Source organism: Gorilla gorilla, chromosome 4 (genome assembly GCF_029281585.2).
Source record: "Gorilla gorilla gorilla isolate KB3781 chromosome 4, NHGRI_mGorGor1-v2.1_pri, whole genome shotgun sequence".
NCBI classification, from domain to species: Eukaryota; Metazoa; Chordata; class Mammalia; order Primates; family Hominidae; genus Gorilla; species Gorilla gorilla.
The window spans coordinates 56,759,134-56,786,805 of NC_073228.2; the positions used below are offsets into that span (position 1 = coordinate 56,759,134).

The window sequence follows — 27,672 nt, forward strand, 5'->3', positions numbered from 1 at the left end:
ATATTTGAAAGCATAATTCAGTTTCTCTATAGTTCAGCCCTTATCCCTTAGGTCAGGCTGCACCTAACCCCTAATTCACAAACATTGAGTTTTAAACCATATTTTAGCATTTTTCCAGGCGTTCAAAAAGAAATGCCAAAGAATACCTAAAAATACATATCATGATTTGGTTAGAAGGAAATAAGAATGGTAAACAAGGGACATTCTGCCATATAAGACCAGTTATATGACAAATGCTTCTCTTCAAGAGCATGGAAGATTTTATTTCATATATTCATTCATTCAACAAATATTTATTGAGTCCCTTCTATATGCAAATCACTATTTTTTTTTTTTTTTTTTTTTTTGAGATGGAGTTACGCTCTGTCACCCAGGCTGGAGTGCAGAGGTGCAATCTTGGCTCACTGCAAGCTCCACCTCCCGGGTTCACGCCATTCTCCTGTCTCAGCCTCCCGAGTAGCTAGGACTACAGGAGCCCGTCACCACGCCCACCTAATTTTTTTTGTATTTTTAGTAGAGATGGGGTTTCACCTGTTAGCCAGGATGGTCTTGATCTCGTGACCTCGTGATCCGCCTGCCTCAGTCTCCCAAAGTGCTGCGATTACAGGCATGAGCCATCGCGCCTGGCTGCAAATCACTATTCTAAACAGAAAAAATGTAACAGTGAAGAAACGAAAAATGCTTGTCTTTATCAAACATATACTTAATAAAGAATATAGTTAATAAAAATGGTTTTGGAGGTTGGGCATGGTAGCTCACACCTATAATCCCAGCACTTTGGGAGGCTGAGGCAGGAGGATCAACTGAGGTCAGGAGTTCAAGACCAGTCTGGCCAATATGGTGAAACCCCATCTCTACTAAAAATACAAAAATTTAGCCAGGCGTGGCGGCACGCCTGTAGTACCAGCTACTTCAAAGGCTGAGGCAGGAGAATTGCTTGAACTCAGGAGGCAGAGGTTGCAGTGAGCCAAAATAGCAGCACTGCACTCCAGCCTGGGCAACAGTGAGATTCCATCTCAAAAAACAATAATAAAAATAAAATGAGCCGGGCACAGTGGCTCATGCCTGTAACCCTAGCATTTTGGGAGGCTGAGGAAGGTGGATCACGAGGTCAGGAGATCGAGACCATCCTGGCTAACACGGTGAAACCCTGTCTCTACTAAAAAAAAAAAAATACAAAAAAATTAGCCAGGCGTGGTGGCAGGCACCTGTAGTCCCAGCTACTCAGGAGGCTGAGACAGGAGAATGGTGTGAACCCGGGAGGCGGAGCTTGCAGTGAGCCAAGATTGCACCTCTGCACTCCAGCCTGGGTGACAGAGCGTAACTCCATCTCAAAAAAAAAAAAAAAAAAAAATAGTGATTTGCATATAGAAGGGACTCAATAAATATTTGTTGAATGAATGAATATATGAAATAAAATCTTCCATGCTCTTGAAGAGAAGCATTTGTCATATAACTGGTCTTATATGGCAGAATGTCCCTTGTTTACCATTCTTATTCCCTTCTAACCAAATCATGATATGTATTTTTAGATATTCTTTGGCATTTCTTTTTGAACGCCTGGAAAAATGCTAAAATATGGTTTAAAACTCAATGTTTGTGAATTAGGGGTTAGGTGCAGCCTGACTTAAGGGATAAGGGCTGAACTACAGAGAAACTGAATTATGCTTTCAAATATGGTACGCATATGAAACTAATACATGGTTGTTGTTTTTTTTTAAACTAGGTTAAATGTGGTAAACGCACTCTTTTAATTCAGTGTTTTATTAAATTTTGGTATATGTTGTGTTATAAGCATAAAAGTTTCTGAAAGAATTTTTGGGCCTAGAAGTTGTGGGAATTGTTGCTTTCTTTAACTTTTGATTTGAAACAATCACAAATTACACTGGATTCTTAAAAATGTTGAAGGACCTTTAGGGAGCTCAACTGCAGTCCAGATGGTGATTTTTTTTTTTAAATACTTTAAATTCTGGGATACATGTGCAGAATGTGCAGGTTTGTTACATAGGTATACTAATACTGAATGGGCAAAAACTGGAAGCATTCCCTTTGAAAACCGGCACAGGACAAGGATGCCTTCTCTCACCACTCCTATACAACATAGTATTGGAAGTTCTGGCCAGGGCAATCAGGCAAGAGAAAAAAATAAAGGGTATTCACAAATAGGAAAAGATGAAGTCAAACTGTCTCTGTTTGCAGATGACATGACTGTATATTTAGAAAACCCTATTGTCTCAGCCCAAAATCTCCTTTAGCTGTTAAGCAACTTCAGCAAGTTTCAGGATACAAAATCAATGTGCAAAAATCACAAGCATTCCTATACACCAATAACAAACAAACAGCCAAATCATGTGTGAGCTCCCATTCACAATTGCTACAAAGAGAGTAAAATACTTAGGAATACACCTTACAAGGGATGTGAAGGACCTCTTCAAGGAGAACTACAAATCACTGCTCAAGGAAATAAAACAGGACACAAACAAATGAAAAAACATTCCATGCTCATGAATAGGAAGAATCGATATCATGAAAATGGCTGTACTACACAAAGTAATTTATAGATTCAATACTATCCCCATCAAGCTACCATTGACTTCCTCGCAGAATTAGAAAAAACTCAATTTCATATGGAACCAAAAAAGGGCCCGTAGAGCCAAGACAATCCTAAGCAACAAGAACAAAGCTGGAGGAATCACATTACCTGATTTCAAACCATACTATAAGGCTACAGTAAACAAAATAGCATGGTACTGAAACCAAAACAGATACATAGGCCAATGGAACAGAACAGATACCTCAGAAATAACACCACACATCTATAACCATCTGATCTTTGACAAACCTGACAAAAACAAGCAATGGGGAAAGGATTCCCTATTTAATAAATGATGTTGGCAAAACTGGCTAGCCATATGCAGAAAACTGAAACTGGACCCTTTCCATATACCTTACACAAAAATTAACTCAAGATAGATTAAAGACTTAAACGTAAGACCTAAAACCATAAAAACCCTAGAAGAAAACCTAGGCAATACCATTCAGGACATAGGCATGGGCAAAGACTTCATGACTAAAACATCAAAAGCAATGACAACAAAAGCCAAAATTGACAAATGGGATCTAACTAAATTAAAGAGCTTCTGCACAGCAAAAGAAACTATCATGAGTGAATAGGCAACCTACAGAATGGGAGAAAATTTTTGCAATCTATCCATCTGACGAAGGGCTAATATCCAGAATCTACAAAGAACTTAAATTTACAAGAAAAAAAAAAACAACCCCATCAAAAAGTGGGCGAAGGATATAAACAGACACTTCTCAAAAGAAGACATTTATGCGGCCAAAAAACATAGGAAAAAAGCTCATCATCACTGGTCATTAGAGAAATGCAAATCAAAGCCACAATGAGATACCATCTCACACCAGTCAGAACGGTGATCATTAAAAAGTCAGGAAGCAACAGATGCTGGAGAGGATGTGGAGAAATAGGAGCTCTTAAGGCCAGGCGCAGTGGATCACGCCTGTAATCCCAGCACTTTGGGAGGCCAGCGCGGGCAGATTACAAGGTCAAGAGATCGAGACCATCCTGCCCAACATGGTGAAGCCCTGTCTCTACTAAAAATACAAAAAATTAGCTGGGTGTGGTGGCACACACCTATAACCCCAGCTAGTGGGGAGGCTGAGGCAGGAGAATCGCTTGAACCTGGGAGGCGGAGTTTGCAGTGAGCCAAGATCACGCCACCACACTCCACACTCCAGCCTGGCAACAGAGCAAGACTCCGTCTCAAGAAAAAAAAAAAAAGAGAGAGAAATAGGAACGCCTTTACACTGTTGGTGGGAGTGTAAATTAGTTCAACCATTGTGGAAGACAGTGTGGTGATTCCTCAAGGATCTAGAACTAGAAATGCCATTTGACTCAGCAATCCAATTACTGGGTATATACCCAAAGATTATAAATCATTCTACTATAAATACACATGTACACCTATGTTTACTGCGGTACTGTTCACAATAGCAAAGACTTGGAACCAACCCAAATGCCCATCAATTATAGACTGGATAAAGAAAATGTGGTACATATATACCACGGAATATTATGCAGCTATAAAAAAGGATGAGTTCATGTCCTTTGCAGGGACATGGATGAAGCTGGAAACCATCATTCTCAGCAAACTAACACAGGAACAGAAAATCAAACACTACATGTTCTCATTCATAAGCAGGAGTTGAGCAATGAAAACACATGGACACACAGAGGGGAACATCACACACTGGGCCTGTTGCGGGGTGGGGGTTTAGGGGAGGGATAGCATTAGGAGAAACACCTAAGGTAGATGACAGGTTGATGGGTGCAGCAAACCACCATGGCACGAGTATAGCTATGTAACAAACCTGCACATTCTGCACATGTATCCCAGAACTTAAAGTATTTAAAAAAAAAAAATCAGCATCTGGACTGCAGTTGAGCTCCCTAAAGATCCTTCAACATTTTTAAGAATCCAGTGTAATTTGTGATTGTTTCAAATCAAAAGTTAAAGAAAGCAACAATTCCCACAACTTCTAGGCCCAAAAATTCTTTCAGAAACTTTTATGCTTATAACACAACATTTGGTATATTAATTTGGTATATTAAATATACCAAAATTTAATAAAACACTGAATTAAAAGAGTGCGTTTACCACATTTAACCTAGTTTAAAAAAAAACAACAACCATGTATTAGTTTCATATGAGTACCATATTTGAAAGCATAATTCAGTTTCTCTATAGTTCAGCCCTTATCCCTTAGGTCAGGCTGCACCTAACCCCTAATTCACAAACATTGAGTTTTAAACCATATTTTAGCATTTTTCCAGGCGTTCAAAAAGAAATGCCAAAGAATACCTAAAAATACATATCATGATTTGGTTAGAAGGAAATAAGAATGGTAAACAAGGGACATTCTGCCATATAAGACCAGTTATATGACAAATGCTTCTCTTCAAGAGCATGGAAGATTTTATTTCATATATTCATTCATTCAACAAATATTTATTGAGTCCCTTCTATATGCAAATCACTATTTTTTTTTTTTTTTTTTTGAGATGGAGTTACGCTCTGTCACCCAGGCTGGAGTGCAGAGGTGCAATCTTGGCTCACTGCAAGCTCCACCTCCCGGGTTCACGCCATTCTCCTGTCTCAGCCTCCCGAGTAGCTAGGACTACAGGAGCCCGTCACCACGCCCACCTAATTTTTTTTGTATTTTTAGTAGAGATGGGGTTTCACCTGTTAGCCAGGATGGTCTTGATCTCGTGACCTCGTGATCCGCCTGCCTCAGTCTCCCAAAGTGCTGCGATTACAGGCATGAGCCATCGCGCCTGGCTGCAAATCACTATTCTAAACAGAAAAAATGTAACAGTGAAGAAACGAAAAATGCTTGTCTTTATCAAACATATACTTAATAAAGAATATAGTTAATAAAAATGGTTTTGGAGGTTGGGCATGGTAGCTCACACCTATAATCCCAGCACTTTGGGAGGCTGAGGCAGGAGGATCAACTGAGGTCAGGAGTTCAAGACCAGTCTGGCCAATATGGTGAAACCCCATCTCTACTAAAAATACAAAAATTTAGCCAGGCGTGGCGGCACGCCTGTAGTACCAGCTACTTCAAAGGCTGAGGCAGGAGAATTGCTTGAACTCAGGAGGCAGAGGTTGCAGTGAGCCAAAATAGCAGCACTGCACTCCAGCCTGGGCAACAGTGAGATTCCATCTCAAAAAACAATAATAAAAATAAAATGAGCCGGGCACAGTGGCTCATGCCTGTAACCCTAGCATTTTGGGAGGCTGAGGAAGGTGGATCACGAGGTCAGGAGATCGAGACCATCCTGGCTAACACGGTGAAACCCTGTCTCTACTAAAAAAAAAAAAATACAAAAAAATTAGCCAGGCGTGGTGGCAGGCACCTGTAGTCCCAGCTACTCAGGAGGCTGAGACAGGAGAATGGTGTGAATCCAGGACGCGGAGCTTGCAGTGAGCCGAGATCGCGCCATTGCACTCCAGCCTGGGCGACAGGGCGAGACTCCGTCTCGAAAAAAAAAAATAAATAAAATAAAATAAAATGATTTTGGAGTTCTAAAAATAAAATTTTCTAACTATATTAAGTGATAAAAGTAACTATTTCAAAGATGTGGTCATGATGTTCTGATAGGGCCTTGAAAGGGAAGACTTAAAATTTTAAGTTCTTCAATTTCAAGTCTCTCAAGATTTCCTCTATCCTTAAGCAGGTAGGTTAGACAGGCCCTAGTTAGATCAAGCAGATACTCTTATCTGAACATTTATATTATTTCTCTGAAACATATACACCGCTCCACACATAAAAATTGCTAACTCTGGCAATTTTTCAAAGGGTAAGTTCTTTAATTTAATTCATCCTATCTCTATTAATATTCAGGCATTTTCCCTAAAACTTTCAATGAAATTAAACAGTTTTACCTAAATTTGGTCAACTATGAGGAATGTTAAAGTATACCAAGTCAATCTGTATCTTGAAACAAATGACAGCCTAAAAAGTTTTCAACCATACAACCCATAACAATGGATTTCTATCTGGTAGATTTCAACAAAATTAGTGAGATATCTGCATGAGTAAAGTCTACAGTTCAAAAGTCACTATTTTACAGTTACTCCAAGGTTTTTAGATAGATGATACAGCTGTCAAAAGTCTACAACTTATTTAAAACATTTCTTGGTCAGATAATTATTACCTATTTTGATCTTTTTTAATGTGGAAATAAAATGTTCCAAAATATTAATGATAGTGGATAGTACCATACCTTAAAAAAAGAAAACAAAACAAAAACTGTACATACATGGAGGGGACAAGAATTTGTCCTCACTGGCACCAACATATTCTGAATATGAATGTGCATTCCCTGCCTGCAGTACTTCTGCCAGCATCACCATCAAGGACATGGGCGACACCTTGTTCATCATCAAGGTATACTGCTCAACACGACTTTGATCAAGGTACTCATTTCACAGAAAAAGGGTTATGCAGGAATGGGTTATGGAACTTGGAAATCACTGGTCTTTCCACATACTCCATCACCCAGAAGCAGCTGGTCTAACAGAATGGACTACTGAAGACTCACTCAGTTACAGTGGATCAATGAGCAATATACAATATTGTTTTCCCCATAGCTAGAATACAAAGGCCTGAGAATCAAGGGGCACAAGTAGAAGTAGTTCCTCTATTATTCCTAAAAACTCCATTAGCAGAAGTTTTGTTTCAAGTACCTACGACTTTGATATCTGCTGGATTGGAGGCCTTGGTTCCCAAGCAGGGAATGATTCCACGCGGTTCCACTGAACTGGAAGTAACTACTACCTCATGACCACTGCCTCCATACCACTAAATCAGAATTTCTCAACCTTGGCACTACTGACAGTTTGGACTGGATCACTCTCTACTCTTGGGGGCTGTCCTGTGCATTTCAGGATGCCTGGCAGCATCCCTGAACTCTACCCACTAGATGCCAGTAGCATTCCCCCACCCCCACGAAAGTCATAACAATTAAAAATGTCTCCAGGCATTGCCAAATGTCCCCTGGGAGAAAATTGTCCTAAGAACCACCGCACTACATCAACAGTCAAAGAAGGGGGTTATTCTATTAGCTGATGTAATTCAGCCCTATTACTAGGTGATACTGTACTGTTGCTACATAATGGGGACAAAGAGGACTATGTCTGGTACCCTGAGGATTCCCTGAAATGTTTTTCTAAACCTATATATATATAAGAGCAAAACTTAACGGAAAACCACAGCCACAGGCATGCACACACATGAAGCAGGACCACCGAGGATTTGTATTCCTTTTTTTCTTTTTTTGAGACGGAGTCTTGCTCTGTCACCCAGGCTGGAGTGCAGTGGTGTGATCTTGGCTCACTGCAACTTCCACCTCCCGGGTTCAAGTGATTCTTGTGCCTCAGCCTCCCAAGTAGCTGGGATTACAGGCGCCTGCCACCACGCCCAGCTAATATTTGTATTTTTAGTAGAGATGGGGTTTCACTATGTTGGCCAGGCTGGTCTCAAACTCCTGACCTTGTGACATGCCCACCTCAGCCTCCAGAGTGCTGGGATTACAGGCGTGAGCCACCATGTCCAGCCCATAGTCTTTTTTTCTTTTTTTTTCTTTTTTGTGAGGCAGTCTTGCTCTGTCGCCCAGGCTGGAGTGCAGTGGTGTGATCTCAGCTCACTGCAATGTCTGCCTCCCGGGTTGAAGCGATTCTCCTGCCTCAGCCTCCTCAGTAGCTGGGACTACAGGTACCTGCCACCATGCCCAACTAATTTTTTATATTTTTAGTAGAAACGGGGTTTCACTGTGCTAGCCAGGATGGTCTCAATCTCCTGACCTCGTGATCCACCCGCCTCAGCCTCCCAAAGCCATATTCTTTATTAATGAAGATTTAGGTTACCCCACCAGCTGAGATCCTGAATGAGAACAAAGGAAACATGGAATGTACAGCAGAAGTAGTTATAAATATGAACTACAATCTCTCAACCAGTTACAGAAGCAAGGTCTACAGCAGCTATACATACTTTCTTCCTTATTACAGGGAATCAGGCGAGTTTATAAATCAATTCATTCTCTCTTCTTCTCTATGTTATTCAAACTTTATTAAAGGTTAACTTTACAGTTTAGTCCCTAGGTAACAGGATATTCAGAAGGGACTATGAATTTGAGGCATAATTAACACAGCCTAGAAATAGACAGTGTGAATGTCACCCAGAAATCAATACAATTATGAGACTCTGCTCCTCATTTTGGGAAGAGGGTAAGGACATCCTCATTTTTACAAAGAATGTTTTCATCTTTTTAGGCAAGAGCTTAGAGTGTTTTTCTTCTTGTAAAGAAGATGAAATATTTGTATAAAGGCTGAGTGGTCAAACACTTTGGGAGGCCGAGGCGGGTGGATCACCTGAGGTCAGGAGTTTGAGACCAGCCTGGCCAACATGGTGAAACCCCGTCTCTACAAAAATTAGCCAGGCATCGTTGTGAGTGCTTATAGTCCCAGCTACTGAGGAAGCTGAGGTGGGAGGATCACTTGAGCCCAGGAGGTCGAGGCTGCAGTAAGCCATGATTGCACCACTGCACTCTAGCCTGTGCAACAGAGCAAGACCCTGTCTCAAAACAATTTACGGCCTGGCCGGGTTCAGTGATTCATGCACTTTGGAAAGCCGAGGCGAGAGGACAGCTTGAGGCCAGGTGCTCGAGACCAGCCTGGGAAACACAGCAAGACCCTGTCTCTACAAAAGAAGAAAATGAGCCAAGCATGGTGGCGTGTACCTGTGGTCCTAGCTTCTTGGGAGAATCACTTCAGCTCAGGAGTTCAAGGCTGAAGTGAGCTATGATCACGCCACCGTACTCTAGCGTGGGGGACAGAGCAAGACCCAGTCTTTAAAAAGAAAAAGAAAAAATCTATGGCCTAAATAAAAACAAACAAGATCAATAAACATCCATGTATTTCTATATATTAGCAACAATCAAAAATTGAAACTAAAAAACAATACCTGTTAAGATGGCAATCTTCCCAAAATTGATCCATGGACTCAGCACGATCTCTATCAAAACAGGCTTTTTAATAGAAATTGACAAGCCAATCTGAAACCATACAAGGATAACAAAAGATCTAGACTAGTCAAAACAATTCTGAGAAACAAGAAAGCTGGAGGACTTATACTACCTGACTTGATATTTTATTATATAGTTTATATAGTTTATATATTTAAGCTCTTTTATAGTTAAGACTATGTGGTATTGGCATAACAGGCACATAGCACAAATACAAAAATTAACTAAAAATGAGCCACAAACCTTAGTATAAATCCTAAATTTCTATAGAAAACACAGGAGAAAAATTTGTGACCTTATATTAGAAAAAGGTATCTTAGATATACCAATAACATGATCTATTTTTTAATTGATAAGGTGGACTTCAGAAAAATTAAGAACATCTGCTTTTGAAAGACTTTGAGAACAAAAAACAAGGAAAAACTAGGAGAAAAGACTTGCAAATCATTGATAAAGAACTTGTATTCAGCATATATTATGAATTCTCAAAACTCCAGTAAAACCCGATTTTTAAAAAATGGACAAAAGAGATAAACAGCTTACCGAAGAAAATATTCAGATGGTAAATAAGCACATGAAAAGATGCTCAATATCATTAGTCATTAGGGAAATGCAAATCAAAACCACAATGAGACACCACTTCACACCCATTAGGATGGCTGTAATTTAAAAGAAAAGGTTAAATAATTGTTGGCAAAGATGTGGAACAACTGGAACTCTCATATACTGCTGTAAGATGGTACAGTCACTTTAGGAACAGCTTGGTGTCCTCTTAAAAAATTACAAAATATAATATCCTATAACATTACTATATACATCCACCATATGATCCACCCATTTCGACTCCTTTGTATTTACTCGAGAGAAATGAAAGTCATGTATACGAATCTTCAAGACAACTTTATTTGTAATGGTGAAAATTTGGGTTGTCTTCAGTTATCCATCAACAAGTGAATGCATAAACAACTTATGATATATCCACTGAGACAAAAACAGCTCAAGGGTTCCCTAGGGATGGGATGGAGGTAGGAATGGATTATAAGGAGGCTGAAGAAAACTTTTGCTGGTAATACATGTTCTTCATCTTGATTGTGGTGATGGTATCAAAGGCTTATGTGTGTATCAAAACTCATCAAATTATACATTTTAAATATGTGCAGTTTATTGATGGGATGGCAATTTTACCTTAACCTAAAAGCTGTGGAAATTCTATTATTCTAGAATAGCAAAAAGCAATAAAGTTCCTAAAAACAGCAACAAAAACAAGAGACAAGAGGTCTTGTCTATTTACTCACACACTTACCCGAGTGCGTGCTCTTCATTATTTCCTACAGTTTTGTACTTCCATTTGAGATATTTTCATTCTGCCTAAAAAACTTCCTTCAGTAATCTTACAGTGCAGGTCTGCTGGTCATAAATTGTCAGCTTTTGATTGTCTAAAAATGTCTTTATTTCGCCTTCTTGTCTGAAGGATATTTCTGCTGGAAGTAGAATTCTAGCTTGCAGGTTTTTTTGCCAACATTTAAAAAACGTCTGTTATTTCCCACTTTCCACAGTTGTGTTAAAAAGTCAGCCATCAGTTGTATTATATTGTTCCTTTGAACACAGTGCCTTTTTTCCCCTCTTCTGGCTGCTTTTAAGAGTTTCTCTTTGTTTCCAGTTTTCAACAGTTCCATTAAGATGTGCTAAGTGTAGTTTTCTTTGTGTTCATCCTGCTTGGGGTTTGCTAAACTACTTGAATTTATAGGTTGATGCCTTTCATCAGTTTGGGAAAATATTTTATCAGTACCTCTTCAAGTATTTGCTTCCATGCTAATCTCTCTACTTTTGGGTCTCCAATTACATATCAGACTTTTTACAAGTGTTGCACATGTCTCTTAGGCTCTGTTCTACTCTTTCCATTCTTTTTTTTTTTTTCTGTGCTTTTATCTAGTTATTTTCTATTGATCTGTCCACAAGTTCTCTAGTGTTGCCTTCTGCGGTGTATAGTCTGCTACTGAACCAGTACAATGAATAAGTAATTTCAGATTAATGTCAGTTAATTATTAATGGGGGGGTTTGTGGTGGTGGTGTGAAGGAAGATTTTGTTCTGTCTTGTTTTGTCTTTTAATGTGGCATGCACTATACCAAGCCCTGGGAGTACTACAACGAACAAAACAGACATAGGCCCTGCTCTCGTGGAACTTAAATAGTATACATTAAATTTACCTTTTTTTTTTTAAGAACAATAAAGAATGAGGAGGAGGTGGAGTGAGGTCCTAGAGTCCTGCGCCAAAGTTTCTAATTAAACTACAAATAAAGACCTTAAGCAACCAACGTTGTTTGATTCCTAGAATGTTCACTTGGTTTCTTTCTGTGGATTCCAATTCTCTATGAAATTTTTCATCCATTTTATCCATATTTTCCTTTATTTTCTTAAGTATATTATAGTTATTTTAAAATAAGTCCTTGTCTGATGAACTTCAATTTTCTCAGTCTACTTCTATAGTTTTATTTTTCTCTTAAATTTTTCCACCCTTTCACATCTCTAGAATAGTTAATAGTATGATAGTATTAGAAACGAAAGAACCATAGAAACCCCAGAATATATCTTCTCAGTAAGAGCTGTCTATTTCCTCTATTAGGCAAAAGGGATAAGATCGGCTGATCACCTCAGTCCAATCAGGAATTGAACTGGGCCAGGGATATGTTGCAGTTTTAGTAAAATGCACTTCCTCTCTAGTTTCCTTTTCCTTCAGTGTGTGTCCAGAATCGGCAAACGTCAGCAATCCTCTGCTCACCTATAAAGATCTCTTCTATCTCTAGAATTCTAATTCATCTAGTCCTCATTACATCCATAGCTCTCCAATTTTTTTAATATTGATTTTTAAAGTTCATCGAATTGTGGTTTTCTAACTTGTTGCAGTGATACATATGACTGTACTGTGACCTATTAAATACCACCCAGAAATTAAATTCTCCCTGTATATCACACAGCAGTGGTTTACAAACCCAGCTTTATGTCAAAAATGACCTGGGACCTCTAGAAATCACACGATGTTTAGTAGAGCCAGGAAATCTGTACTTTTAACAAGTCTTAATTGATCTGGCAAAGCTGACATTTCTAAAGAAACTAGCGTGCCTGCACCAGTTGCTCCTCTTCTCCCCTCCCCCACAGCTCAGTATTTATAAGGACATTTAAGAATAAATACGCACTACACACAATGGATAAATTAACAGAAGAGTTAAAACAAAAGTTCAGAATAACTAGAAATTTTAAAGACAAAAATATGTAAAAGCTTTTAAAATACATTAGGATCAAAAAGATGAGGAAAGAAGAACAAGAGGCCGGGCGCGGTGGCTCACGCCTGTAATCCCAGCACTTTGGGAGGCCGAGGCGGGTGGATCACGAGGTCAGGAGATCGAGACCATCCTGGCTAACACGGTGAAACCCCGTCTCTACTAAAAATACTAAAAATTAGCCGGGCGTGATGGCGGGTGCCTGTAGTCCCAGCTACTCGGGAGGCTGAGGCAGGAGAATGGCGTGAACCCAGGAGGCGGAGCTTGCAGTGAGCCGAGATCGCGCCACTGCACTCCAGCCTGGGCGACAGAGCGAGACTCCGCCTCAAAAAAAAAAAAAAAAAAAAAAAAAGAAGAACAAGAATCACTAGAGTCCATGATCCAGCACCAATTGGTCATTAAAAGCAGAACTATTCAACTCAATTTTTATTTCTAATTGTTCTAGTTGAAAATGAAATGAGGCCAGGTATGGTGGCTCACGCCTGTAATCCCAGCACTTTGGGAGGCCGAGGCAAGAGGATCACCTGAAGTTAGGAGCACAAGACCAGCCTGGACAACACAGTGAAACACCGTCTCTACTAAAAATACAAAAATTAGCTGGGCACGGTGACAGGTGCCTTAATCCCAGCTACTCGAAAGACTGAGACACAAGAATCGCTTGAACCTGGGAGGCGGAGGTTGCAGTGAGCCGAGATCGAGCCATTGCACTCCAGCCTGGGTGACAGTGACTCAAAAAAAAAAAAAAAAGAAAAAGAAAGAAAAGAAAATGATCTTCAAATCTGAAAAAAAGCATTGCTGAGTCGTCAGAACTTAGATACATAAAGCATGAGGAGCCCACCTCCCTGTTTTACCTGAGCTCAAGTGTACATGAATCCAAGGTACAGATGAAAATTTAGAAATATGGTAAGAGAAGTGCTGTCCGTGAACTTGCAGAAGTCATGAAAAGTAACAGGAGCCAGATTGGGAATGAGAAAATGTTGTTGCAATTGTCAAAATCCAAGAGTGGGTAAAGGTGAAAGGGTGATTTTTAATACTATGGACTTAATTTAATGTCAGCATCCAGATAATTCTAAGACTGATTAGGCATGACTTGTTAGCACTTACACAGGGAAGCAGCATTTACTAATAAAATCTTACCTTTTTGTAAAGCACTTTTGCTTTTGAGTTTAGAGTAGACAAAATACTTTCATGCATATTACCTCCTATCTTTGATTCTCATAGATCCCTGTGAAAAAGGGCAGGTAACATTATGTCCCCTCCACCACCTGTTACTCTCTTCAACATATTAGGAATTCAGGGCTCGTACAGCTTGGCTTGCCCCCGTTAACTCATTCCAGTAGAAAGTTAAGACTTAAAGTCAAGTCATCTGATTCCTAATTGAGTTGTTTTTGTATTACACAGCTCTTAAAAGTCAGTATAAGAATAAATCACGCTGAAATGATATATAGGATTGCTTTAAAATAATAAAGAAGTGGTGAGCAGGAAATGGGTAGGAATACGGATGAAATAAGACTAGGGAGAAATTGAGTAATGGATATAAAAGGATTAATTTATAATCATCTCTCTAGGCCATGTGCAGTGGCTCACGCCTGTAATCCCAGCACTTTGGGAGACTGAGGCGGGTGGATCACTTGAGGTCAGGAGTTCAAGACCAGCCTGCACAGCATGACAAACCCTGTCTCTATAAAAAATATAAAAAATTTAGCCAGGCGTGGTGGTGTGCACCTGCGATCTCAGCTACTCAGGAGGCTGAGAGAGAGGATGGCTTGAGCCTGGGAGGCAGAAGTTGCAGTGAGCCGAGATCGTGCCATTACACTCCAGCCTGGGTAATAGAGTGAGACTCTGTCTCAGAAAAAAAAAAAAAAAAACACAAAAAACTCTACTTTTATGTTTGAAACTTTTTATTTTAAAACATGTGAATTAACATTTTTGATAGGTATACTGTACTGGTAATCAAATGCATAGCAAAAATATACTGTACCTGAAGCTCAGGATTTTTTTTTTTAACAGAGTTTCACTCTGTCACCCATGCTGGAGTGTAGTAGCACAAACGCCACTCACTGCAGGCTCAACCTCCTGGGCTCAAGCCATCCTCCCACCTCAGCCTCCCAAGTACCTGGGACTACAGGCGTGCACCACCACACCCAGCTACTTTTTTTGTTTTTTTGTGCATACTAGCTATGTTGTTCAGGTTGATCTCAAACTCCTGGGCTCAAGCAATCCTCCCTCCTCCACCTCCCAAAGTGCTGGGATTACAGGTGTGAGCCACCATGTCCAGCAAGCTCAGCATTTTTAAATCCATTTAAGTTTCATATAATGCCCTCACACAACATTGAGAGGAAAGATAAAAAATTGTATGCCTGAGTACTGACCACCATTGCACCAAAAAGAAAACAATTAGGATAGTGAGGTGTCTCGAAAACATGTCCTTTGAGAAATGGTTGAAGAATGAATGAAATTTTTTGGTGGGGGTGGGAATCTAGGGTGTACTTAAGGTGTCTTCAAACGTTTTTATTTTATTTGTATGTATTTGTTTATTTTATTTATTTATTTTTTTTCAGAGACAGAATCTTGGTTGGGCACGGTGGCTCATGCCTGTAATCCCAGCACTTTGGGAGGCCGAAGTGGGAAGATTGCTTGAGTCCAGGAATTCAAGACCAGCCTAGGCAAGATGGCGAAACCTCGTCTCTACAAAAAATAAAAAAAACTAGCCCGGCATGGTGGCATGCACCTGTGGGTAGTTTGTGTCATGAGAGGAACAAGAGCTTCAGGTCTTCGTTGATCTTTGTTGCCAATATATGACTAAAACAAAACCTACTATCACTGTCATTCCCTACTGCAGATTCACTTATCAGAGGCCAAAAACTGAAACATAACAGGGAAAAAAATACTTTCCTTTTTTTCCCTCCTCACTCATTACCCAAAAGGAAGAAGACTCACATGGAGCATAAAGGCACAACATTTTCCCAGACCCAAGGTGGGACAGGAATAGAAGGCACCGATAAAGACAGAAGAGTAGAAAAAAATACTCCAAAAGACAAGATGAAGGATTTGAGAGTTGTTATAGGGAAAAAGAAAAACTGAAAAAGTAGATGTAACAATTTAAAACACCACATCCAGGAATCTTCATTCAAATACTACCAAAGTTTAAAAGTTTGCCTCAAATGTAATCAAACTCTAAGTAAAATGTTCTTAGAATATAAAAACCAACTTTACAAAACTAGACTGTGCAATGCCAACATGAAAGAATGATAATCTCATATTTATAGCCGTATGTATATTTCTGTTGGTATTCTCACAAATTCTATTCTCTCACTTAAGAATGTACAATAAGTGTATTATATAACTAAATAAAAGGGAAACAATGTTACAACTTCTAACAGCTGAAGAAGTTTTGATAAAGTGACCAGGAGAATAATACATAATGAAATCAAGGATATATAATGCTTAAAATTTACATCTAGTTCTAACATCTAACCAACTTGAAAAGATTCAGATACTCTAACATGAACTTAAAAGGAAAAACATAATATACCATCTTCGAGTGAAGAGGCAATCATACATCCCTCATTTTGCATATTTGTACTACCTGTTAGTAAAATTTAGACTTTTTAAAACTATTTATTGGAAAGATAGTGATCTAAGGATTAAGACATGCATACTCTAGTTTAACTCAGTTAATTATATAATCATGATTGTGAACATGTTGTTTTCCTTCTGTAACTTTTTTCTCATGCAGAGTAGAAATAATAACCACCAAATTATAAAGAATGGATAGAAAAAAAGACTGCACAGATGCTAATACATTTTTATGACTATTTACAGCTTCCTTTCATGTAAGATTCATATCTAAGTCATTCAACAAGCCCATGATGTGAGGAGGGTAAGTATCATGCCCATTTTATACACGAAAACACAGAAAACTGATGTTCAGAGAGGTTAAGAGACTTCCCCAAGACCACACTGCAAGTTCCACAATCAAGAGCTTTTTCTTTTACTACATAGTAGGCTGCCCTCACAAGTCTAAAGTGGTAAAAGTTGTTTTCTCATGCCCAAATTACTATGAGAACTACCCAAGAGAAACCGTGTCAACAGAAAAGTGTCACCACTTGAGATCATAACTTCCCAAAAGGTCATTATCTGAGTATAAAATTTTGATTAAAAATAAGTTAAATAATCCTTAAAAGTTTCTAGCAGTCCTGCTATTTACTAAATTAATTTCATGCCTCTTGTGCTAAATACACCACTCTGCTGGTGGGGGTGGGACACGGGAGTGAGGTGGAGCAGGAAAGAATTTCATCAGAAAAAGTTAAGTTCTTGGCCGGGCACGGTGGCTCACGCCCGTAATCCCAGCACTTTGGGAGGCCAAGGTAGGCGGATCACCTGAGGTTGGGAGTTTGAGACCAGCCTGACCAACATGGTGAAACTCTGTCTCTACTAAAAAAACAAAATCAGCTGGGCGTGGTGGCACATGCCTGTCATCCCAGCTACTCGGGAGGCTGAGGCAGGAAAATTGCTTGAGCCTGGGAGGCAGAGGTTGCAGTGAGCCCAGATCACAACATTGCACTCCAGCCTGGGCAACAAGAGCAAAACTCCATCTCAAAAAAAAGTTATCTGAAGTTCAATGGAATAAGACATTCAAAGCTATAAAATATGAATAAGGGCAGGCGACAGCTTGTGGACTGCAGTGGCAACCCTAAGTCAAACCGCGAGTGCCAGACTATGGTTTAAAGAAAATATGCAATCTGGAAGTTTGCACCTCAAGTTACTGCTACTGCAAAGTAATTAGTACCATTTATGGTAAGAATATGTAAAGTTTTAGAACGTAATGCCAATTCTTCATTTTAGTAGGATGAACTCCACACTAGCTTGAGTCTTTGTCTCAACAGAAGCTTTTTTGACGATATAGTCAGTGGCTCAAAAGCCACTCAGGACCCAGCACAGTAGTTCACGCCTGTAATTCCAGTGCTTTGGGAAGCCAAGGTGGGAAGACTGCTTGAGGCCAAGAGTTTGAGTCCCAGCCTGGGCAACATAACAAGACACCGTCTCTACAAAAAAATTAAAATAATAGCCAGGTATGGTGGCGCACGCCCATAGTCCTAGATATTCGGGAGGTGGGACATCACTTGAGCCCAAGAGTTCGAGGTTATGGTGAGCTATGATCACACCACTGCACTCTAGCCTGAAGAACAAAGAGAGACCTCACTTCTAAAATAAATGAATGATAAACAATTTTTAAAAACCAGTTATATTTGGAGAATATAACTATATATCACAGGCGTATAACATTTGAAGTGGTCAAATGGATTGTCTTTAAGAGACTTTAGCGAGGGTACTATAAATAGCAGTTATAGTTTCTATCCTATAGCATTAAACACCTGAGAGTGCTCTGTTTACTGAAGGCTCTACCACATAGTATGATACAGAAACTTACAACTTGCTGAGACCTTAAACTTAATTCACAGGCACTGCAACGTAAAACCACTTTTCTGTCCTTCAAGATCAAAACAAATGGTCTCATCTCTCCCTTCCCGCCCCCAAGAAAATGGGGTACTTTAAAAGATGTCAGATGAAACAAGCCAATACTTTTAAAAACACAAGTCAATCCTTTGCAAAGAAACAGATTAAGATGCTCATATTCTGCTTCGGTATTGATCCCAAGCCTTTTAACAGTTTAAGCTGACCACAAATCTCCCCTTCCACTTCTATAGAATATTCTCCTCCTTAAACTTCCTTTAGGGCCTTCCGATACCTCCTGTCCCTTGACTTATATGCACACACACCTCCAAAATATACGCAGACCTAAGGAACACAAGTGGAAAACACATTTTTAATTAATACACTGCTTATCCTTAAAAGTATGTTGTTAGAATGCAACAACATAGAGTCTACATAGAACCCCAGAATACCAAATTTGAAAGCTACAACAAAAATACCCCATAGCAATCTGAGTAATTTAAAGAACACAGATGTAAAAAATAAGGCATTCTTACCACTGTATTATAGGACTTAAACTTTGGTTTAAGGACAAAATTTTTGGTTGGGTGCAGTGGCCTGTACTCAAATAAAAAATGAAAAACAAAAATACTTTCTCCATGTTAAAAAAAATTTTTTTTTTTGAGACAGGGTCTCACTCAGGCCAGAGTGCAGTGGTGCAATCATGGCTCACTGCAGCCTTAATTTCCTGGGATCAAGCAATCCTGACTCAGCCTCCCAAGTAGCATATACTACCACACCTGGCTAATTTGTCTGGTTTTTTTTTTCCTTTACTTTTAACCAATGCACACCGGCTGATTTATTTTTATTTTTAATTTTTTTTACTTTTCGTAGAGATGGGGTCTCACTCTGTTGCCCAGGCTGGTCTCAAACTCTGAGGCTCAAGTGATCCTCCCACCTCAGCCTCCCAAAAAGCTTGAATTATAGGCATGAGCCACTGCACCCAGCCAAAACATTTTTTAAAAGCAGACTTAAGGCCAGGTGCAGTGGCTTACATCTGTAATCCCAGCACTTTGGGAAGCGAGGCAGGTGTTTGAGGCCAGCCTGGCCAACATGGCAAAACCCCGTCTATAGTAACAATAGAAAAATAGGGCCAGGCACGGTGGCTCAAGCCTGTGATCCCAGCACTATGGGAGGCTGAAGCAGGCGGATCACCTCAGGTCAGGAGTTCAAGACCAGCCTAGCCAAAATGGTAAAACCCTGCCTCTACTAAAAATACAAAAAAATTAGCCAAGCATGGTGGCACACGCCTGTAATCCCAGCTACTTGGGAGGCTGAGGCAGGAGAATCACTTGAACCCGGGAGGCAGAGGTTGCAGTGAGCCAAAATTGTGCCACTACACTCCAGCCTGGGTGACAAAGCGAGAACTTGTCTCAAAATAATAATAATAATAATAATAATAATAATAAAGCAGATTTGAGAAAAGAATCTAATTTCCCAGTGGTTAAAAAGTCAAATAAAAAGAGTAGGGCAAAAAAAAGAAACATTTAAAATAAAATGTAACAATATTAGCCCAGCACCATAGCTTATGCCTATAATCCCAGCACTTTGGGAGGCTGAGGCAGGTGGATTGTTTGAGGTCAGTAGTTTGAGACCAGCCAACATGGCAAAACCTTGTCTCTTTTAAAAATACAAAAATTAGCCAGGTGTGGTGGTACGTGCCTGTAATGCCAGCTACTTGGGAGGCTGAGGCAGGAGAATCGCTTGAACCTGGGAGGTGGAGCTTGCAGTGAGCTGAGATTGCGCCACTGCACTCCAACCTGGGCAACAGAGCGAGACTCTTATCTCAATAAAAAAATGAAGAAGAAGAAAAAAGAGATCTTGTCAATGGATACTAAAGTAAGGTATATATTGGCCAAGGTACATACAAAGGAATATCCAGAGACTAGTCACGCTCCCTATTTTTTAGAAGACAGGGTCTCACTCTGTCACCCAAGCTGGAGTACAGTGGCACAATCATGGCTCACTGTATCCTTGACCTCCTGGGTTCAAGTGATCCTCCTGCCTCAGCCTCCTGAGTAGCTGGGACTACAGGCACATGCCACCACACCCAACTAATTTTTTTTAGAGACAGCATCTCACTATGTTGCACAGCCTGGTCTTGAACTCAAGGCCTCAAGCAGTCCTCCCACATGGGCCTCCCAAAGTGCTGGGATTACAAGCATAAGCTACCGCACCTCGCCTACTCTCCCTTATTTAGTGAAAACACAATAATCAGTAATAAGCTACACTGCACTCTAGCCTGGGCGACAGAGCAAGACTCTGTCACAAAATAAAAAATAAAAAATAATAATAATAAGCTATAAAGAAAACATATAAATCTTATATTAGAAAAATTTTAGACTTTTCGAAGTGCTTCACATTCATATTCTATCACACCATTGCAAAATGTCCTAACAGTAAGTGACAAATCCAAAATTACAAAAGTAGTTGATCAGATCTGAAACCTGATTCAAAAAACATGTTTGCTCTATGGGAGGAAATATAAATATGTATAAATTCCTTCTTTATGCTAATTTCCTTACTCATTCCTAGTTAAAATATCACTTATCACACCTAGGCTATTACAAACATGGAAGTAAAATTCAGTAAAACAAAGCCAAAAGTACCACTTTTTTTATTTAGCCAGTCTACCCTTCAACCAGGAATCATATGAAAAACATTCCATCAATGTTCTGTGTGTTTAAGACTGTGCTGGGCACTGGGGTGACTAGAAGAGAATTCAAACAGGGTTCTTTGCTTTTCAGATAGTATACACTCCATTTGATAAAAAGACAAGAAAAAAAGAAAACAAAGCCAAGCTGTGTTCAACCAATCCTCCTAAAGGAAGAAAACTTACTGTGTGGTTCTGTAAAACTCCAGGTAACAAGGATATCAAGAAGTGAGAGAGCAGAGTTTAGTCTGAAACAACCTCAAGGGAAAAAAAAAAAAAAAATGAAGTTTGAGCTGAACATTGAAGGACGGACAGGAATTAGAAAAGCACAAAGGAGGAATTAAAGCATTCAGACAGGGACTGGCAGAAATAAAGACCAAGAAGTGGGACGAAGCATGATACATACAGAAGAGACTGAGGTGACCTGCCTGGAACATAGGTGCATGCAGATGCATAATGGGAAAGAGTCTGGTAAATTAAGTGGGGTCAGCTCCCAATAGACTGCTGGGTCACAGAGACATGCTGTTAAAATATTAAAATAATTGAATATTTAAACTTGAAAGAATCTAAAAGATTTTCTAGCCATTTCTTTTTCAACAGATAGGAAATCAAGGATCTATAGGAAAGCTAATGGCTAGGATAGGGACAAAGGCAGTGAATAGCAGAACAAAACTAAGATCCCCGCTAAGGAACTCCAATTCAGTAGAAAAGTATTGTGTCTTGGGAACTGGAAGAGATTGGTTTCCGGGGGGAGTGGAACATCACAGTGGCATCACAACTAAGCAATGACCACTATGTTTTGCCAGAAGTAATCACTTTCAAGAAAACAGCAATCAAGAAGGAAAGCAGAGGCAGGAGCTACTTTTCAGAGTTATAAAGGAAATGGGTGGATAAACAGCAGAGGTGGTGAGTATCTGGCAACAACAACAACAAAAAAGACTGGTCCACAGAGAGAGAGCTGCAGAACCAAGTAAACGTCTGATTTCCAATAGAAAGGAAATCTTAGCCTGCAAAGTGAAAAGAAAGCAGCCAACATAAAGACTAAGTTAGTTCCCAGACAGATAAGGTGGAAAGTGTAAGGGGGTGCAGAGAACTGAGGAACAGCTGGAAGAAATCTTTCTAAAGGATGAATTCCGGGCTAGGCACGGTGGCTCATGCCTGTAATCCCAGCACTTTGGGAGGTCAAGGCAGGTGGATCACGACATCAAGAAATTCAGACCCATCCTGGCTAACACGGTGAAACCCCGTCTCTACTAAAAATACAAAATTAGCTGGGCGTGGTGGCATGCACCTGTAGTCCCAGCTACTTGGGAGGCTGAGGCAGGAGAATCGCTTGAACCCGGGAGGCAGACGTTGCAGTGAGCTGAGATAGCGCCACTGCACTCCAGCCTGGGCGACAGAGTGAGACTCCATCTCAAAAAAAATAAATAAATAAAAATTTAAAATAATAATAAATTAAAAAATTCCGAAGCAAAGAATACGCATTATTATGCTCGCTTCAGCACCACATATACTAAAATTGGAACAATAAGCATTATTTCTCACTCACCATAAAGAATTCATCACCATAAAAAGAGTACTCATTTTCAACTAGTATAAGGCCTTATAAAAATTACAGACCAGGCTTGAAGAATGAGGCTAGGAGATATTTTTTAAATCCAAAAAGCTTCAGAGTTTTGCAAATCTATTTGTCTAATCAGTATGTGGTTTGTAATTTCGAAGATGCTTGCCGATCATTTTACACTGTGAATCTCTCACTGCATATTCAAAGTACATTCAGATGAACACTCAATGTATGAGAACAACAAATATGTTATTATAACCTCTAAAATCAGAGTTTATTCTACAACATGTTCTTTAAATGGGTTTTTTTGGCTTTTATGTACTGCTTTTGCTTGATCGGATATGGAAAATATAATTGCTTTAAACGAACGTATTTACAACAAATCATTTTGGGATGGAGTTCTTTTTAATTCTTTTTTTTTTAAGTTCAAATATCCATAGTTTTCCCATACTTCCTTTCAGAAATAAAGCTCTACAGGAACCAGTGGGGCACACAGAACTAGGTGAGATACACAGAAGGTTCTAATTTGCTTAGAAATGGGTTAATGAACCACAATTAAAAGCTACACATGGCCGGGCGTGGTGGCTCACGCCTGTAATCCCAGCACTTTGGGAGGCCAAGGCAAGTGGATTACCTGAAGTCAGGAGTTAGAGACCAGCCTGGCCAACACGGTGAAACCCCATCTCTACTAAAAATACAAAAATTAGCCAGGCGTGGTAGTGGGCGCCTGTAATCCCAGCTACTCAGGAGGCTGAGGCAGGAGAATGGCTTGAACCCGGGAGGCAGAGGTTGCAGTATGCTGAGATCTCCCCACTGCACTCCAGCCTAGGAGACAAGAGCGAAACTCTGTCTCAAAAAAAAAAAAAAAAAAAGGCTACACACCTACAATTTGTCAGTTTTAATTAGAAACTTGCTATTTGGCACCACGAAGGCAGGTTAAGGAGAGATGTAAGATTTAACTGATAACATTCAGCTTTCTGGCTGTCCACCTGTGCAACTGTCATTTCCCTAACCAAGGAGGTGATTACTTCTAAAATTGGTAATACTCATTCAACTTAGACCCTAAATACTAGGTTTAGCTGCAATATTATCAGGTTAAGGAATTTTATATTACCCACAAGAATGTGAGCTCAAAATGTCAATATGGCGCACATCCACTTCTTTTAACTGAGTCTACTGCACTAAGTTGCTAAGCGATACCCATCAGAGTGCAGTATGTCTGTAATCAGCAGTGGCTAGAAATGCATTTCTGCTTTAATCACACCGAATATTAGAAACCCAACCAAAACAGCAATCATAAACAGAGTTGCCATCTTTAGACATGCACATGCTCCCTGGGGGCGTAAGTGGTCCAACATGCAAACTCTTAGCTGTAATAAGAAGGAAAAGCTTAACTCCCCCTGGGCCCAGTAAAGCAAAGTACAGATAATATAATCCAAAATTCAAAAGTTTTATAAACAGTTGAAACTATTAAGATTCTTTTTTTTGTTTGTTTTTTTGAGATGGAGTCTCACTCTGTCGCCCAGGCTGGAATGCAGTGGCACGATCTCGGCTCACTGCAAGCTCCACCTCCCAGGTTCAGGCCATTCTCCTGCCTCAGCCTCCCAAGTAGCTGGGACTACAGGCACCCGCCACCACACCCAGCTAATTTTTGTATTTTTAGTAGAGACGGGGTTTCGCTGTTGTTAGCCAGGATGGTGTCGATCTCCTGACCTCATGATCTGCCCGCCTCGGCCTCCCAAAGTGCTGGGATCACAGGCGTGAGCCACTGCGCCCGGCCAACTCTTAAGATTCTTATACAACTATCTCTCTGTACATGCAGGGCTTTTTCTCCCCTCAATAAAAATGTAAGCGATGGCTCACGCCTGTAATCTCAGCACTCTACTAAAAATACAAATATTATCCAGGAGTGGTGGCAGGCGCCTGTAATCTCAGCCACTTGGGAGGCTGAGGCAGGAGAATCACTTGAACCCAGGAGGCAGAGGTTGCAGTGAGCCAAGGTCGCATCATTGCACTCCAGCCTAGGCAAGAATCATGAAACTCCGTCTCAAAAATAAAAAAAAAATTAAACTCTTCTTAATATATTTAATGGATTAGAACAAATTCTATGGAATACCTAGGAAAAGCATCTCCCTGATGGTCAAGCATTCACTACTTTTCATACTGAAGCTCTTATTAGATCTATGTCACTTAACCTTCCCATGCCTCAGTTTTCTGACTAAAAGACATTTTCAACCGTAAGACGAACTCTAATTTGAATTAAACATTTATCACTTCTATCATAAATTAATATATATAAGTACCTTATGTTAAACACTGAAAACCCTTACATTTTTGCATCTCAAGGTCAGAGACTTTAACTTTCTAAGAGAAAAATGTGAGGAACAGGCCAGGCACAGTGGCTCATGCCTGTAATCCCAGCACTTCGGGAGGCCGGGCAGGGTGGGGGCAGATCACCTGAGGTCAGGAGTTCGAGACCAGCCTGACCAACATGGTGAAACCCTGTCTCTACTAAAAATACAAAAATTAGCCAGGCACAATGGTGCACACCTGTAATCCCAGCTACTTGGGAGACTGAAGCAGGAGAATCACCTGAATGCCGGAAGCAGGGGTTGCAATGAACCGACATCAAGCAACTGCACTCCAGTGTGGGCAACAGAGCAAGACCTTGTCTCAGAAAAAAAAAAAAAAAAAAAAAAGAAAGTGAGGAATAATCTCTTCTATATATCTTTCTCTTAATTATAACATAAGGAATGCAGAAAAATGCTGTTTTAAAAACTAATATCCTTAATTTTTAACAGATGGTGGTGAGTTTGATTCCACAATATGCATAACAAACAACGAAGCCTTAAGGTCTTTTAACGCTAGGGACAGAAGGAGAAACACTTTCTTGCATTACTGGATTACTGGGCATATAATCAAAATCATTCCTCTTTTTTTTTTTTTTTTTTGGAGACAAGAGTCTTGCTCTGTCGCCCAGGCTAGAGTGCAGTGGTCTGATCTCAGCTCACTGCAACCTCCACCTCCCGGATTCAAGCAATTCTCCTGCCTCAGCCTCCCGAGTAGCTGGGATTACAGGCGCCCGCCACCATGCCCAGCTAATTTTTGTATTTTTAGTAGAGACGAGGTTTCTGCATGCTGGTCAGGCTGGTCTCGAACTCCTGACCTCAGGTGATCCACCTGCCTTGGCCTCCCAAATTGCTGGGATTACAGGCGTGAGCCACTGCGCCCAGCCCAAAATCATTCCTCTTTTAAGTATCTTTTTCCAATATGGTAAATAAGCCTAGAGATGAACAGGTAAGAAGTAAAAAAATAAAATTAAGAAAAAACTGAAAAAAATTTTTAATTTTTAAAATTTAAGGAGAATTGCAGTGTGGATCCTTCAATTTCCTACACCCAGATTCTGCTGTCCACAAGGTTCAGCTTTGGGATTCTTCTACATGCCTTTTAAATCCTTTCTTAAAATTACAGAGAGTCTTTTCTACCAAGTTTTAAATCTAACGCTCTATCAATAATGTAATATTTTATATGCAGTAACATTAAACGTCAGATGGATTAGTAGTTTAGTTTAGACGCCTTTGGGTCTGGAAGCACATGAACGGATAAAACAATTCCTTCAAGTCTCTGACAGCTTCATAATTCTATTTAATCTACATAGCTTCTTCTCAACTTCCTCTGCCTATTCCAAGATATTTTCCAGGTAGGTCTGAAACACTTTGAGTCCCGTAAAGAAATGTTTATGCATCAAATAAGAGAAGAGCTCTTCCTCCACCCCTTCAGCTCCCATGTTTTACCATTATATCCAGTAAACAAAATAGATTGACTCAATCTTAAACAATTCCCCCATCACAGGAAGCCCACTGCAACCACAGCTGCAGAAAGTATCCCTTAAACCATCCCCAACTACCTACAGCAACACAAAGTTAAACCAATTTCCACTGACAAAAGGCTATGTGTGCATTCATTCTAATCAGCCCCAGGATTTATTGTGTGAAACTCAATCATATTCCTTGTAATTCCTTTCCTTTCCATATTCCTTTCCATATTCCTTTCCTAAATATCAAATTTATCCCCCAAAAGTGTGAAAATCTATGTCTGCACAAAAACTGCACAAATATGTTTATTTGTAATTGTCAAAATTTTGAAGCAATCAAATTCTCCTTTAGCAGGTGAATGGATAAGCCTTGGTACATTCAGACAATGGGACATTCTTCAGCATTAAAAAGAAATTATCTGTTAAGCCATAAAAAGACATGGAGGAAACCTAAATGCGTATTTCTAAATGAAAGAAGCTAATCTGAAAAGGCTACATACTGTATGATTCCAACTGACATTCTGGAAAAGCCAAAACTATGTGGTCAGTTAAAACATTAGTGGTTGCCAAGGGACGGAGAAAAGGCAGGGATGAATATGCAGAGCACAGAGGATTTTTAGGGCAGTGAAAATACTCTGTATGATACCATAATGGTGTATACATGTGATTATAGCTTTGTCCAAACCCATAGAATCCACAACACCAAGAGTGAACGCTAATGCAAGCTGCGGACTTTGGCTGATGGCGATATGTCAGTGCAGGCCCATCAGTTGTAATCGATGGAGCACTCTGGTGGCAAATGTTGACAATGGGGGAGGCTATGTTTACAGGGGAGCAGGGGACGTTTGGGACATCCCTGTATTACACAAATCTCTGTACAATATTTCTCTCAATTTCCCAGTGAATCTAAACTGCTCTAACAAAATTAAAGTCTTAAACAGTTAAAAAAAATTAACATGGGTACAGTATTGTAAGCTAAGCTACAGATTTGATTTGGATTTTTACCAGTTTTTGCCTTAATATCTTTCCTTCTTCAACATTCAATTCAATATTCCTTTGTTGCATTAAATCATCACCTCTCCCTACACTCCTGCAACCTGTGACAGTTTCTCAGTTTTATCCTGTTTTTCATGAACTTTGCACTTTTGTTAAAGGTCTCTGTATTTGGGTAAAGCAACATTTTAAAAATCTACAATGAGTGAAATATATCTTGGAGGAGTAAGATTATATAAAAGGTCATTCACTGTTTAAAGTTT

General features: G+C 39.8%; 1 protein-coding gene across 1 annotated transcript in view; it reads right to left on the bottom strand.

Moving 5' to 3' along the window:
* The window catches only part of LOC129533805 (neurofibromin-like), a 170,391-nt gene that overhangs the window by 114,106 nt on the left and 28,613 nt on the right, over positions 1 to 27,672 (bottom strand). The window contains exons 5-6 of the mRNA XM_063706522.1: positions 10,154 to 10,269; positions 9,550 to 9,640 (exon numbers count right to left, since the gene is read on the bottom strand). The gene's annotated coding sequence lies outside the window, so the exon portion shown is untranslated. The remainder of the gene's footprint in view (positions 1 to 9,549; positions 9,641 to 10,153; positions 10,270 to 27,672) is intronic.